The 16,744-nt window shown below is 41.3% G+C and overlaps 1 protein-coding gene across 4 annotated transcripts in view; it reads left to right on the top strand.

The window, feature by feature from the left end:
- Nucleotides 1–16,744, top strand: part of LOC109041225 (uncharacterized) — a 413,234-nt gene that overhangs the window by 83,890 nt on the left and 312,600 nt on the right. The gene's annotated exons all lie outside the window — the stretch shown is intronic.

The raw sequence follows: 16,744 nt of genomic DNA, 5'->3' as shown, positions 1-16,744 counted from the left end.
CTACGTATACGCGCCAATATACTACGTATACGCGCCAAAAGAATTAAAATAAAATGGGACATCATTGTACAATACGTGCGGAGCCCAGTTAATCATTATGAGCTCGATTTATTTTTCGGGAATTTGTAAGATGTCATAAGCTAGTGGCGATTTTGCAAGATTGCAGCATTGTTTTTACTCCCATTTAAATCCATTAAAATTACTAATATTAGGTAAAGCAAGTCGCCTCGCCGCGAATCGATTCTTTTGCATATATTTAAATGGAGGAAAAACAAAGTTGCCAACTTTCAAGAATCGCTACTGTATAAAGCTTTCGCAAATGTGAGCAAATATTTAAAATTCTCAAGCAAGTTTATCAGAAATTGTAATTCTAGGTTCTTCTTGCCTCCAAACAGAAATCATGACCACTAAAGATGAAAAGTATCCTAAGGTAGAATATCTCAAAACGGTTTACGCAAAATTAGAGCTGACACGGAGCCAACACTAAAAATTTGCACCTTAAGATCAGAGCAATCCTAATTGGATTGCATTTTGAAATTTGGAACTATACATTCTGGCTCTTCTGGAAAAACACTTTCGTGCATATGGAAACTAATGACACATACGTTGTTTTTAAACCGGGCTAGAATTTATAGTTCCAAATTGCAAAATGTCGTCCAATTACAGCATTCCTTTAGATTCAGTATCAATCTACACAATCACACATCTTAATTGTAGGATTTTTTAAGATTATAAACGTTCTAGAAGCACCCACAGAAGAACAAACTTCGTTTCATATGGGATGCGAAAGTTTTTAGTGCGAGTAAATGAAGTTTTTGGACATGGGGGCCGAACTGTATTTCAGGGGACTAGCGTTTTTTTTTTCTGAAATCAATGCTCGCACTTTTTGCCAAAGACATTTATTATTTGAGCCAAAGTTAGGTTTTTACAACTGAAAATTTTTGTGTACTGTGTGGACGACTGAAATTTAATCTTTGTACTCGAAGATTTGTTTCTGCGAGCACGCTATTTCTAATGAATCCGATTTTCTCCTTAAAAGAAAGATCATTTTAGAATCCAAGGAAAAAAGTTTTTTTTTATTCTTGTTCATATTTGGCCTATTTTTATAACGAGATGACTTGATTCCGCGAGAAATGAACTTCTTTACTTGCAAGCATTGTTTTTTTATTCGGTTTTTCGTGATTTTCCGTGCTTAGCTTAAAAATTAATGCGGAACGACTTGAATTGCGTTGGGAATACTTGAAATAAGGTAATAAGGCGCGCTGCCCACATTTTCTCGTAAAGAGGCTACGTTTTGCTCTCATTCTTCCCAATAACGAGGAAAAAGTTTCGAATAAGAATAATGATCTTGAAAATAAACATCGCTGAATGAAAATAAATAACAATCGAGGCACCAATTCCGCTTTTCACGAAAGTCCTCGTCGATCTTACTTTCGACTCACATCAAATTACAGATAAAAAAATAAATAAATATATAAGTAAAAGCCCCGCATAAAACAAGGCTACTTTTCTGTTGTCCTGGAGTTTTCCAATTTTTGTAAAATTGAAAAAAAATAGGTCGGGTTATTTAATTGGAAGTTCAGTGGTTAACATCACAAAAATATATGGACCATCAAGCATAAGCGATCAGTTTGAGTAATTTGATCTCGGGTCTATCAAAGCTAGCCTTTAAGCCATGAGACTGGCAAGTCGACTAATCACGAATTAAAGCGATACGTTACATGTTTTCGCTTTAGTGGTTGAATTTGAAAGCTGAGTGGGGTATAAAATATGTACATGCAAAAGAGCACTCTAATTAAAATTTTTCCACGGCTTCGGCGTCCTTGAAAATGCGCAGAGCTTGCATAGCTGGATGAGAATGAGGCTGAGCACAGAGTTGCGGAATGTTGGAAAAGTCCTGATTGAGTGATAACTAAAACATAAGATACGAGACAGATGGAATGAAAATTTAATGATAAGGAAAGTTTGAAAAAAGTTGGAAAATGCGAGAGGATGTAAATAAGGGGGCGGCCCCGCTTCGGGTCGGCGCGCTTGCATAGGTGATCAGATTAAGGAGAGCACAGAGGGTTGATTTACTTATATGTTTAAAATTGAATTAAGAAAGGAAAGTAAGCTGGAGTAGAAAAACCGCCGCCCTTAACTCCTAAAGGTAATTACAAAATGATAGCTCACCTCCCAGCGTTTCTTCCGTCGGAGTTCACTTCCTTACCTCCACCTCTCTCAACCTTTTTCCCTCTCTCTTGTTCTCGTTCCCGAGTTCCCTGTCTCTCTCTAGAGCTAGTTTTTCCGTCGATATTTGTTCTCCCTCCAGCATCCCCGATTTTCGTGACGCACCCCCTCAGCTCGCTCCTGGGAGAGACGAGAGAGTCTTCTTTTAAACCCTTTTCGGAATATAATATTTACCCCTTTTACACTAACACAAATTAGAATACATATTTTATGCTGTAGCTCCTTTATGCTTAGCTATGAATTTATTATCGTCGCCGTAATTCTGAGTAATGTGTCTTCTACTCTTTTATTCTGAATTAACTAGCTCCGTCTATCTGCACGCACCCACCTCCATGATTTCTCCCTCCTCCACCGTTTTGCCATCATACTCGGGTGGGAGAGTTGGAGGTATTTTGCCGACCAAGTGTTAGTTTTAGATCCGCGTTTTGCTTTGCTCAATCGAGGGGCTTGGAGGAAAAGGCGCATGACTGCAGTTTCTGTTATTTCAAGAAAAACGCGTTTAAAGTTTCAAAATTATGTGAGGGGCTTGGGTGACAAGACGCATAAGTGCAGTTTTTGAAAAAAAATGAGATATTATAGATTTTAAGTGAAACTAGTCTTAATACATATCCTGTGAAAAATTAGCTCCCAAATTCCAATTTTTATGCATCAAACAGTCAGTTTGAACTATCTTTCTGTCATAAGGATCCATGTAATTTCGAAACTTCAAATACGTATTTCTCGAAACAGCAAAAACTGTACGTATGCGCCTTGTCCCTCAAGCCCCCCATATATAGCCTTGTGGCGGAAAGGAGGTTTAAACTCACTTTTTGATGCTTAAAGTTGGATGTTATGAATTTTTCACAGAATATCCTTTCAAACTAATTTCAGTCGAGTTCGTGAATATATCTCAATTTTTCCAGAAACTGTACTCATTCGCCATGTCCTCCAAGATCCTCGATCGTCCTTATTCGTGCACTTAGCTAGGCATGGTCTAACCGAGGCGGCAAGAGGATGCATCGAATTGTACAGCCCTAATGGCTGCTATGTGACAGCTCCTTCATCCCTGTGGCTGTGCAAAAAAAAAAAAAAAAAAAAAAAAAAAAAAAAAAAAGTTAATAGAGAATATTATGTTCAGTAATCGAATGTTTAAGTTGCTTTTACGGCGCGCTAGGGCGCTTTACGACGCTTATCCGTCACAGGAATCTATCAAGATCTATCAAGGTAGACGGAGAGATCCTCCGGAGGCTGGCATCTCTCCATCTGTTGACGGATGCCTTCTACCCACCATTCGGCTAGACGCCCCCTCCGACCCCAACCTGGAGGGATCCACGACCCACTCCAACACCTTCTCCCGCAACCTGGTATCAGCCATCCTCTGCACATCAGTAATCTAAATGCTTGCAATTTATCACAGCCCATCCTGAAGATCTACCTGGCCGATTTATGTAATTTTTGCGGCTACATCGAGAAGGAATAGTTCTTAAGTCGAGGCCGCTCTATTTCGATCATCTCACGAGGGCTAGGCCAGAATAAATTTAAGGCCTGGTCCATTGTCATCAGAACGAGGAGGGGCAAGGGGGTAAAATCAGTGGTGAAAGGGACCAAGTTGATAAACCTCAATGTGGGCAAGCATATCCCTCTGAGAGGATTCTTAACCGAGCATTTAATGGGACGGAGACTGATTTTTCACGGCGAGAAAAGTTGTTTTGAACAGAGGTAAAAGAAGAAAATGGAAAAATAATTAGCGTGAGCCGGGCTCAATACATCGCCGGAGCTTGGCAGGCCGCATATTATCCCGTCGGTGGGTGCGTGGGTACTTATTTTTCATTTAAACACCGGGTATTTCAGGTTTGGTCATGAAGTGCCGCTGAACTTGTTTAAAACTCATTACAGAAACAAAAGCAAATCGTCTACGCTGCTGTAGTGTTCCATGAACTCAGTGAGCCTTGACTCGAGAGCTGAGCAACCCTGCCACGGCAAAACGCCGTATCGACAATTAACCGTCACCAAATTTCTTCCAATAAAATAAAAATTCTCTGAAAAAAGTACGAATTATACCTTGTGAATTTTTCTAAGAATGAACCACCGGCCAAGATACAAAATTGAGCTAACAGCACACGTCTTTCTCATCAAAATTTCACGTTATGTCGTTAAAAACTACACAAATTTTCGAAATGGACTCATACAATGAAGAAAAAACGTGTGTATTTTAATTTATGAAACAGTAACTTCAAACCCTCTGCACGTGAAAAAACCAGTATCAGCTTAGGTCCAACTAGGAATAGAAATTAATCCGTACGCCGGGCAAATAATTGCAACTTTGTTTCACACATTCTTCTTCCCTACTCTGATGCGAGGTATCTTTAATTTTGTTACAAACAATAGTTAGTGAACAGGGAAAATCTCCTTTCGTAAAATATACCAGAATTCTTACTTTGAAGCTGCATTTCACTCGGGCAGACTCTGGTTTTTCATTTGAACTAGATGAGTGAATTGACGTAGAATACATTTGGTACTCTCTGATTCTTGAATCAAACTCGAACGTTTCAATGCGCCCTTCGTATTTAACCTAAAAGTTTGATAACACTGGAAAAAAACACATTGGATCTAGAGTCCAGACTTTTGAAAACATTCACAAAAAAAAAAAAATACTCTTGATTCAATCGGATTTTGCTTGAATCAAAACGAAATCCGCTTAAATTAAGAGGCTTGGTCCTTGATTTAAGCTAGATTCTGATTGAATCAAGAGTACTTTTTCTTGTCGATATTTATAAGAGTCTGGACTCTAGATCCAATGTGTTTTTTTCCAGTGAAGGATACATCTATTGCGATTCTTAACTTTGTATCCTGTCTAATGCCCTATTTTAAAGACAACTTGAAGGACTGTCTCTAAATTACGTGACGCAATTTTTCGGCATTTTTGACCCCACCCCTTGTAACGCTTTTGTGACGTAGGCCCCTAAAATAGCGTAACGCTCTCCTCAACCCCCCTCCTCCCCTAGAGCGTTACGTCATCCATAAGGGACGGCCCCGAATCTTGCTTTTTTGAAAATTTCGATTGAAAAAAATCCCTAGCATTTCTCATGAATAAATGAGAAAAATGGCAACCATCAATGGCCCATACGGCGTTTTTACTCAGCGAGGCAGCGAGGTCGGGAGACTCGGGTTTGAGGAATCACAAAGCATCCGCCCCGATCGTGCCGTGTCCTTGAGAAACAATCGCGAAATTCGTATCGAACCAGCCCCGGATAATTATGAACGAGCGTAGCGATTAGTTATTTCAAACTTTTTCGAGCTGTTGCCTCCGACTCCGCCCCCCTCCCGTCCGTGAATTTCCCAGCGCTCGAGGAAATAGAAGAATTTTAATTTTTCCCCGCGAGGGCCGCGTTGGGGAGTGGGGGGGGGGGGACTGTATGAATTACAGAGGCGAGAAACAATCGGGTTTGATTCGTTCATTTCAAATTCGAGACAAGGATTATCAAGGAGGTGGCAGCTGCGATTGAATTCGAGTGAAAATGATTTTGTTTTCCTCTCTTTTTACGGGTAATCAAGGCTCGTTGCAGGCGTTCGAACCCGTTTTCGACGCCACCGTTTTGCCCCCCCCCCCCCCCCTCCCACCGCTCCTGCGCTCCTGTAATTCCGAATCGGACCAATTCGCTCGGAGTTGCCGATGCAGCCTGAAAATTTTCCGTTTATAAAAGGAGGTCTGCCGTGCTAAGGAGAAACGCCGTATGAACCCTCAGGCGTTGCCAAATTTCCTCTGGCAAATCACTAATTTTCAGGAAATTTTTGGAATATTTTTCTGCCGATTTCTCGGATTATTTTGTTTGTAATTTGATCTAAAGTGTCTGAAGATGTCGAGGAAAAATATTCATAAGTGTCTTCAAAAATAAACAATCCATCGAAAGAAATTTGGCAACTCCCGAATGTTCATACGGCGTTTTTCCTTAGCACGGCAGAGGTGTGTGTAATTACACATGCTAGCGGCAACATTGGGCGATGGCTGTCGTTGTAGTCCGTTCCGCAGTCGGTCTTTCGCGGAATGGCGGAATATTCATTCCGTCTCCGTCAGTATGACGTCGGGCGAATGACTCTTTCATGGTTTTAATTATCAAGCATTTGCACAATCGCACAATGGCGCCCAACCCCTTGTCGCCCCCCCTCTCCCTCTGAATGTCGTGCTCTCATTCAGCCGGGTCCGCACCATTCTTAGTTAACTTTCTGTCACCAAAAAGAAAACACTTTCTTCGCCTTTGTTTTTACCCTCCTTCTCCGGCCCTCCCTCCTTTTTTTTTAATCATTTCAATTTAACACTTTCTTTTCCTCTTTCTAAATGCACCCCTCACAACTTCCGGCGCACACTATACACATTTTTCTCTCCGCTCGTTTCTTTGTTTTTGTTTTTTGTTTTTTATTTATAACGCTTGCTAATTATATTACTTTGATAATGAAACAGCTTTTTATTTGTGAGGGATTTCTTTCTATTTCTTCCCTGACTTACCTCCGCTTCTCCCTCCATTTGTTCTTCCCGTCTTGGGAAGCCAAATCACCTCCATTATTTATCAAAAATTAAGATTCAACAAAAGAGTTGGGCGGAAATACGAAGTATACATCAATTACTGTTACATAAATGAAAGACTTAACAAATGCGTCTGCGTTTTATTTTTTTCGCTTTTCCTACCGCAGGACCCTGAGTTTGTCGCTTTGAAATCCGTACCTTCCAGTTTTGTAATTAGCCGCTTGTGCAGTGAGTTACACCTCTTTTCCAACTCCGAAAAAAAAAACTAATTTTAATACGACGAATGGACGATAGTATCTGCGCACAATTCAACGACATCATGAATCAGAATTCATTGTTCCGTCAACGAATTCAGAAAACTCTTGAGTATTCGAAAATAGGACATTATAAACAAATCGTGGCACTCTTAATTTGGACGTGTTCATGCTGAAAGAACAATGTATGCACGCAAACTGTATTCACATAGTTCCTTTTAGCATAATTAGGTCTATGTGATCAACATGTTCAACTGCTCAATGGACTCCGGGACTATTCGCCCACAGACTCATCACCCAACGTATAATTAAACTAAACATACTCACTCACATCTCTTGACCCACAAAATTTAGACCCACACGCACTTTTGTAAACATGACTCTTTGCAAAGAGACTTTTTTCAGTGGGGAGAATCGAATGAAAGTTATCAGAAATTTCGCTGCAGTTGTCATTAAATACTCGAAGATTACGACGGGAGTCGCTCGTCGGTGGACATCAAGCTAAACTAAGATGCGCGATACAACTATTTCAACTCCTTAGCCGCTCAATTTGCATCCATCGAGTTGAAGGCGAACTTGATTTCTAACGCCAGTTTCCAGTAATTCAGGCGTGACCAGTGGCGTGGCGTGAATGGTCGATCATCGATACTTCCCAATTTGATGCTATGGTAAAGAATCGATTATTAAGGCGTTCGCTGCGAACTCTCTGTTTATCGATCCTTTTTCATGGGTTTAAATAGCAGATCAATCGATATATCGCAAAGCACACCACGCCACTGGGCGTGACCGTAACCCCGAGAGCGGTGCTCCATTCCAACTTGGTGAAAACGCTAATTGGACTACATTTTGCAATTTGGAACTTTAACTTCCGGCCCAGTTTAAAAACAACGTATGTGCCATTAGTTCCCCTATGCACATAAGTGTCTTTTTCAGATGAGCCAGAATTTATAGGTCCAAATTGCTAAATGCAGTCTAATTGTAGGAAAAATACACGCAGGTTGAGAGGGTCTTGGGTGAGTATCCTTGGATTACAAAGGCTTGGGTGAAAACGAGTGGGTTAATAGTCCTATAGCACCGCTCAATGCCTTGACGCACACTCTAACAATAATACAAATGAATTTTTTTGAATCAATAGCTGAAAAACGATTCAATACGGTATAGATCTATTCTGTGCTAAAGACTTGAAGTGAGAACATGTATTTTAGCAAACTTTGATCGATATTTATTGCCTATTCCTGCCATTTAAACCTACCCTGAGAAAACACTTGAGTCTTCGTTTGCATAGATCAACAAATTAGTACAAGTATCGCAAGAAATATTTCATGAACATCGTAAGAAAACAGGCAGCCCAAACGGTTGATGGTCAGACTCGGAATGGTGCAAACTGCGGGCCTCATCAAGACGTAGATTAAAAAGAGTTTTTCATGAAGCTAAATTGATTCCCGAGCAACGCGAAATTCCATGACAAAAGGTTATACGATAATCCCTAATGTCCACAAGAGTGTAGGAATAACGATCGGGGATTATGAGAAGTCTCTTGTTGCTACGAATAATGGCCACGAAAGCATTGTCCAAGCTGGACCAGCATTACTCCTCTCATCCCTCCAATCAAAATCCTTCAACGGCTCCCTCCCTCGTTGCCAGGTTTATGGGGCACATGTTATTCAACGTTCCTCCGAGGTTTCATCTGTTCCATTTATCGCACCACTTAGAAACAACGGATACAATAGCGCGTGCCTGCTTCCCATCTCACATCCCATCTTATCCCAGTTTTTCTCATTTAATTTGTTTCCGAGGCAAGATAAGCACGGCGATTCGAGGGTCTCATGTTCTTATTGGATCGGGCATAATGCCTGCTATCGGTGGATATTTTGTTCGTGCATAATGAAAGGAGTATCCTCGTGAATTTTGTTAGGCCCGTGTCAATATTGCTGCCGGAACTTCCTTCATTGTCTAAAGATTTCTCCACGGATTGAAAACAGCATCGGATGTTTGGTGTGTATGAAAAGAAGGGAAAAGAAAATGTTCGATGAAAAAAGGTACCCGCACTGAAAAAAAAAAAACCTCGGCCTTGGAGGCCGTACCTACGCGCTATATAGACATACCATTAGCGTTCCGGGCTTGGAGGACAAAAGCTCCGGGCGTGGCACCAGGAGGAATCGAAAATGCGGCTCCAGCAATCGGAACTTTCGGCCTCTGAGCCCGGAACGGACAGTGTATGTCTACATAGCCCGTAACTTTTCTCTCAGCGCGTATTAAATCATTAAGCCTGATGCTATTCTGAACTAGGAAAACAAACCATAGATCCGAAATAATCAAATTGAATTTTTTTTTTTGGAAGGTCAAAATGAACAGTTTTTGTAGAATTGCCCATCTCCATTAAGAACTATACACTTTGACAAAGTCTGCTACCGATTTGTTTCCATCCCTGATCGCAAGATTCATGTCGCCCGAGAAGGAGCTAGGATGCGAATTTTGCGTACATTTTCTAAATTTCCTGAAATATCGTCTGAGGAAACATTGCGGAAAAAGCAATTTAGAGGACGCGGTGAACGAAAACGAGTGGCACGCGTGACATGTTGGCAGACTCGACATCTTGAGAGAACATAATCATAATTGCCGTCGGTTAATAAACATATTCTGAATGCACCGCTCCGGTTATTGGCGGCGTTAAGCTTTTGGTTTCTCCTCCTTCCCCAAAAGCCCCCCCCCCCCCTCCCCCCTTGAGAGCTGCGTTCGGTCGGGGTCATGTTCATGTTCAAGATTATCCGAACGAAGGTGTGTCTGTATCACGTCTCCATGAACTTGTAAATGTTGTGCTCAGCTCCGCGAATACTTGCCGGGAATACATAATTAAGGCACCCTTTTTTGTGCACACTATTAGCGACGTTTGATATTTTCTCCATTTCCTCCTTGTCTCACTTTTTCCTGCTTCGCCGTCGTCGCGTCTCTGACGCCTTTACACGGTGTTGCGCGGTTGTCAAGTTGAAGTGAGCTATTAAGGCAACCAGGATTTATGGCACTTTTTGCTGAATTTTAATTTCTAATCCTATTTAATTATGATTTTTCATAGGTACACGTAAATATTTTATTCTTAAAGTCATTCATACTTATTTTATGAGCAATTGTTTCGTATTATTGTTTTTTGTTCTTTTTAAATTTTGATTAGATCCAGACTCACATTTTACATTTTTAAAACGTTTCAAATATTTGTGAAACCTTCTCCAAGCGATGGCATCGATATTTATCTCAATGAACCGTAGTTGTGTGAAGAAAAAAAAAACTGTATAAAAATGAATAATAGAGGGGAAAAACCAAGAAGATCGCAATCTTTAGTTTTAACCCATTTTTGCATCGATCTCTTGCAGTCAAATACGTCCAATTTTGGGCGTTTGGTTGCGCGCACACCTCGCTGCTGTAAAGTAAAATCACAAGATATAAAAGAAAGCGCTTTGGAAGTAATTAAATTTGACAATGAACCTCCTTAATATTTACGAAACACACATTATATTTTCCTTCAATGAATATTTTTCTTTCATCAATTCAAATGAGAATAATACATGCCGAGTGTGCAAACATTTCAAAATCATGAGTTGAAAAACGCCGACTCTAAACGCGAGTTTAAATATTAGAGCCAAACACAGAGCGGGGCGGTGTGTTGCCAGCGCGACATGCGCACTGGCGCCTACAAACCTAACAGGGATACTTCACGCGTTGCGCAATGCGTGAAGTATCCCTGTTAGGTTTGTAGGCGCCGCGCTGGTGCGCGTTGCGCAATGCGTGAAGTATCCCTGTTAGGTTTGTAGGCGCCGCGCTTGTGCGCGTTTCGCGCCCGCCGGCCGGCCGCCGTGCAAACTATTTCACAAAGGTGTTGCATAGTATCATAGGATTTTGAATGCACTCCAACATGTTAAGAATGACAGGCATCCTTTAAGAGTACGGAGCTTTCCTTGCAAAATGAATCAAGATACTACGGCACAAAAAGAGAGCGGCAATCCAAAAACTAGTCTAAGACCGATGAAACCAAGGTGGGAAAATACGTAGTATGCATTATAGTGGAGGACGACGTCACACGCCGCGTTTTTCAATGGAGCGATATCACTGCTGCTATTGGACGTAAAAACTTGGTGTTTAAACGGATCTAATTATTTTTGGCGAATCTATCTCTGAGATGTCGCGCTTTGAAAAATTCGGTTTAGGACGTCGTTCACCGCGGTAGTGACACCCTCGGTTTCTGGCACACCTTGCATTCATCCTAGTTTCTCGTGCAAATGACCCATTGAAACATTAGGAAATTGGGAGCGGGATCACCAATATGGTTTTTAATTCGCATAAAAATTAACGCATCATGCCGTAACAGTACAAATCCTTGGTCATTTTCTGAATATTTTACCACTGTATTTGGATCTCAATGGTGTGCTTTTCATCCTTCGATGAGAATTTGCTATTTTCTCATTTTATTAGTGTACCCTTTAACGACCAAAATGTCCTTGCGAATAAGAAAAAGTTCATGGATTCCAACCCTGAGTGGACAGGGTACATAATGTAGTGCTCCCAAAATCATAAGATGTCAAAGATCCCGGACCCATATACCCGTGTTATTATGACAACCTTCAGAATTTTTTGTGAGCTCGGCTTATGGGCTCGGAACATATGACAGATTTGTCATTTCCAGGCGATAAATTTGAGTTGGGCGTTATTCGATCGGCTTTCCGACAACGACCTCTTACAATGTCGATTATTATGAGATTATTGGAGATAAGAGATTTTTTTTTTCTTTTTGGTTTCATCACTGTGAGTCTGCTCAGTTCGGATCGTAAATCTTTTATGAACGAAAATAAAATACCAAGAGGATGCTATCATATATGCTCAAGTTTCGAGGGGGAAATTTTTTATCGAAGTCATCTAGGAAATCAGAACTGAGTAATGCCTTCGACTAAACTACTGAGGAAAGTAACAAGATGGAATCTTTTTTTTTTTAAATTTCGAAAAAAAATGTAAAATGCATTCTTTTGCATGCACGTTTAAAATTCTACAGAAAATATATATAGCAGCACACGAAGGTTCAATCTTTTTTCATGGACATCCACGAGGTTTAGACCTTCCTATGATTAGATGGACATCTAACTTTTTTTGACGTAAATTTGTTTTATTTTTTTAAAGTATTTACAGGTTTCGACATTTTATGTTTTGGACATCGAAGTTTAGACATTCCTTCCTTTCACACACCCCTGAAGAATTTTACAAAGCTATTAGAGTAGAGCCTTGCTATATAAAAATCTGGCAACCTCATTCTTGACGCTTTGGCTGAGATATAGCAAATTGTTTATAGTTTGAACAACACATAGTGGAGTATGAACATTGCTTGATTGAGGAGCTTGCTGAAACCGTTGTAGTGCGCGATTTGACTCAAGTAGAGCTTTGAGTATGTGAGCGGGCAGTTCAAGTTCCCCGTAACCAATGCGTAATAAAAACGTTAATATCTTCGTTAGGAGTTAGTTTCTGTAATGTTCATCGTGCGAATCTTGTTTTGCGTGAAATTCTGGTTACACTGGAAAAAAAACACATTGGATCTAGAGTCCAGACTCTTGAAAACGTTGACAAGAAAAAATACTCTTGATTCAATCGGATTTTTGCTTGAATCAAAACGAAATCCGCTTAAATTAAGAGGCTTGGTTCTTGATTTAAGCTAGATTCTGATTGAATCAAGAGTACTTTTTCTTGTCGATGTTTTTAAGAGTCTGGATTCTAGATCCAATGTGTTTTTTTATTCCAGTGTAACACACATGTATTAGAATGCTTAAATTCGTACCTTGTCGAGTGGTTCATTGATGTAGAGGGTGTCGCCGAAAGAAACCAAGTGAATACACAGAATAAGACGTATCCTAAAGGCACGGTAGCGACCACGTATAAAAAAAGGAGCCCTCGGCGGTCACGAATTACGTGCGTTTGTATGCATGAGTGATAAAAATCAAGGCACTCGGCTCCAACTTGTCATGTGTGTGTATCATTTTTCCGGCCGCGGTACGGTCCGAAGTCGAGGGTGGCGAAACGGGCATAAAAACCGGGGTTAGAACGACGATTTTTCTTCTTATTACCCGAGTGGGCTTGTATATCATGCGTTTCGAGGGCTGTTTTTTTATCCCTCGTCCTCCGTCGCGTTCTACTTAAGGGTTGTTTGTCATCAATGAGACGTGATTTACATTCATCTTTTGTTTTGGTGACTGATTTTTTCCCCGCGACCCCTCCCCCGCGCTTTTTTTTCGCTCGTATCGCTTATTGTTTCCCTTTTATCATTTTCCGAATTCCGCGTTTCGCTCGGCCCTGTCAGTGCGGAACCTCGTCCGAGTTGTATTTATCTGCGCCTCTTAAATCTCCGCGGTCATTGAATTAAATTCTCAACTTACGTCGTTCTTGACAGCTGCGCTCCATGCGGAAAAATATTTCTCCCCCGACCAGTTTTGACGCCACTCCTTTCATACTGCGTGGATTTGATTTCTGACATTCTTCCGGCTGCGAGAAAGGAAAACTGTGATGCTCCACGGGAAAGGGGCCCTGGTACACAGAGACTCAAAATTGAGTAATTGATATGAGGTCATATGGCTGCACTGAGGGGAAAATGCCGAAACCGATCCCAAACCACGTATCTCGTTTACGGTGTTTTAAAATATTACCTCCTATTTTATCCAATATTTATCGTAAAATTCAACATAATTTTTGAAGTTTCCGCAGAAGTTTTTTCGCATGTATAGGAATGAAACTTGGCAGTTTTTAAGCACTACTCTTAAGTAGTTTTCCATGGAAAAAAATAATGTATGACAGAAAATCTGGAAGGTAGGAAACCGAGGTACGTGGTTTGAGAGTTTTACTGTCGATTTATTTAAGCCGTAGATTATTTTAATTTCTTTAAATTTACTTTATTAAAATCCAATTACAAAAATAAAGTCATGAAAATTCGATATTCTCAGGAGTTTTTTTGGCTCTCTTTGTCGTTAAGTCATTAGATCGTTAAGTCATTCATTACTTTGCGCTGGAAAAAGAGTGCATTACCTCTAAGTATGGATGTTAAAGCAACCATGCAGTATTTTCTACAGTCTGGTTTCAACGCCCTAACGTAGCTTCAACCACGTCATCAAAGGATCTCCCGACATCGAGGTACAAAGGTATCCGTCAAGCACCCTGAACCCGAAGAGGAACGCTAAGCGCAAGCGAAATAGCGGATGAAAAATGATAAGAAATAAGGAGAGTAATAAAAGAGAATGGATCAAATGAAGTGTGCAGAATAGCGAACGAGTACGTAATTCGCCGGGCGGTAGGGAATGGGATTAAGGGCAACAGAGCAAGCGAACCAACTCGTGCGAGCAGGTTAGGTCGAAGCAAGTCGGTAATCTATATAAGACATTCGATATCTATCGAGATATCGCTTTTTAAAATCGATTTTTTTCAGTGGATTTGAACGAAGGGGAAAACAGCGTTCGAGAGGCGCGCCGTGTGAGTATGCAAAATACGACGCTTAGTCTAACACCTCACGTCCGCGAGGAAAGGGAACTAAGTGAAAAAAGAAACACACACTTCGAAGTCCGAAATTGAGCGCCCGAATTTTGTGCCCGGTCTTCCCGCCCTCCCCTCGACCCTCGTCTTAAAGTACACAATTTCAGATGAGCCTCAGAGGATATTTACTCGCACGTACACTGGGGCTCAATACAGAATGGACTTGTTCTCCTTTTCATGTATGCGTTCACAACGAGTCTCGTCTGCTTATTCACACCTCACACTTTGGCTGATTGGCAACTTTGCATGTAAAAGATGGGCATTGTTTCTCCCCTCTTGAGTCTCGTGACCATATGAAGAACGGAAAATTTTGTGTGAGAGTGGCGGGTTCTATTGCCATGCAAGATCGTACAAATTCCTCTTGTAGAGTTCTATTTTTCTACTGCTCTCCAGTGCAGTGGCGTGGCGTGAATTGAGATATATCGATTGTTATGCCATTTAAACCTATGGTAAAGAATCGATTAATAAGGTGTTCGCTGCGAACATCCTGTTTATCGATCCTTTTCCATAGGTTTCAATGGCATAACAATCGATACATCGCAAAGCACGCCACGCCACTGCTCGAGTGGCGAAGCTGCCTCGGCGGCTCATTTTAACTCGTGAGCCCTCTCCACAACGCGCTTGTCTCATGCCCACGGCTCGTGAGTACCACATATTTTGGCGCTTAGTTCCGGTCGATTCATTGCAAAATCTCACTTTTCCATTTCCACAAAAGGAATCACGTCAACTTGTACATTGATTCTTACGCAGCTTCCTAGAGGGAAGTGTGCATTTTCCGCAAAAAATCTGGGATTTTGACATTTCCACACAACGATCGTGATTGACGTTTCCGCACAAGTTGCATCCCTGCCATCAAATGATGAAAAGACTTACGGCCTCACGTATCTTTTTCAAAAAACGTAGCGATCCCCGATGAACAATGGGTCAGTGAAATGTTTCCTTCTAATTCTTCTAAATTTTTTCGCATGCGGATTAAGAGAAACACGATTCAATTATCTGCGCGGTGTTGCCAAGTCGTTCCAAAAATAAAGTTTCGTCGGCTGATTTTGTGTGGAGATGTCTTTCCAGGTTTTTGTGTGGAAATGTCAAAATCGGAGATTTTGTTCGGAAAATTCAACCCACCTTCTAGAGCACACCCCATACTCACTGGAAAAAAAAAAAAAAAACATTGCATCTAGAGTCCAGACTCTTTAAAACATTGACAAGAAAAAATACTCTTGATTCAATCAGATTTAACCTTAAATGAAGAACCAAGCCTCTTAATTTGAGCGGATTTCCTTTTGATTTAAGCTTAAATCTGATTGAATCAAGAGTCCTTTTTTTGTCAATGTTTTCAAGAGTCTGGACTCTAGATCCAATGTGTTTTTTTCCAGTGCTTCTCACTCGTCTGCAGTTCATTTCAGCAGAAATACGTCAAATTATGAAAACCCCCAGTTTCTTGGGGTTGCATTTCGGGGAGCTTCGGGACAAGCCGAAAGTGTTAAACGGTCGTGATGCTCCACCGTTACGGTCGATGTGGAGCAAGGAGGATGTAATGGCGGTGGAGGGCAACGCGAGTGATAGTAATAGAAGCATTAACGCGTTGGGTCCCGTCAGGTCTGCGTTTTAAGCGGATTACCAGTAGCGTGCCGAGAGTCGAGGAGGGCCCAAATTCCGCCGCTTGATCCACTCCGATGCTTTGCTCCATCAAATCTGCCCTATCACGAAAGAGAGCTGTAACTTCATCCGGACGTGAGCCGCAATTAGCACGTTCTGTTATGCGTTTCGAGGCTCACTCCAGAATGAAGTCACTACTTTCTTCCGTGACGCGGCCTTCCTGTTGCGAAAGACAGCAGTATAACTCCGCCCGGACACAAGCCGTGGTTGGCTCGTGCTAATTTGGGTGTCAAGGCTCACTCTGCAATGGAGTTACTTGGTCTTTCTCCAGCGAGGCGGTCTTGTTTCTTGCGAAAGAGAACAGTAACTTCGTTTGGGGATGAGCCACGGTTTGGACGTTCTTTTACGCGCCTCAAGGCCAACTTTAGGATGGAATCACCTCGTTCTTTCTTACGGCAGGACTCCCCTGAACCCAGTCTGCCAGCATCTTCAGACCTGCTTCAACCCGGGTAACCTGTTACCAGTAATCTCGAGCCGTTTAGCTTTTAAGCTTGTTCCGAATGCCTAAATGTATATCTCTCTAATATTTGTTATTACTGTACCTCTATTGGCC

Source organism: Bemisia tabaci, chromosome 1 (assembly GCF_918797505.1).
Source record: "Bemisia tabaci chromosome 1, PGI_BMITA_v3".
Lineage (NCBI taxonomy): Eukaryota > Metazoa > Arthropoda > Insecta > Hemiptera > Aleyrodidae > Bemisia > Bemisia tabaci.
Note: the sequence above shows the minus strand (reverse complement) of the source record. Positions and strands in the feature narration are given on the sequence as shown.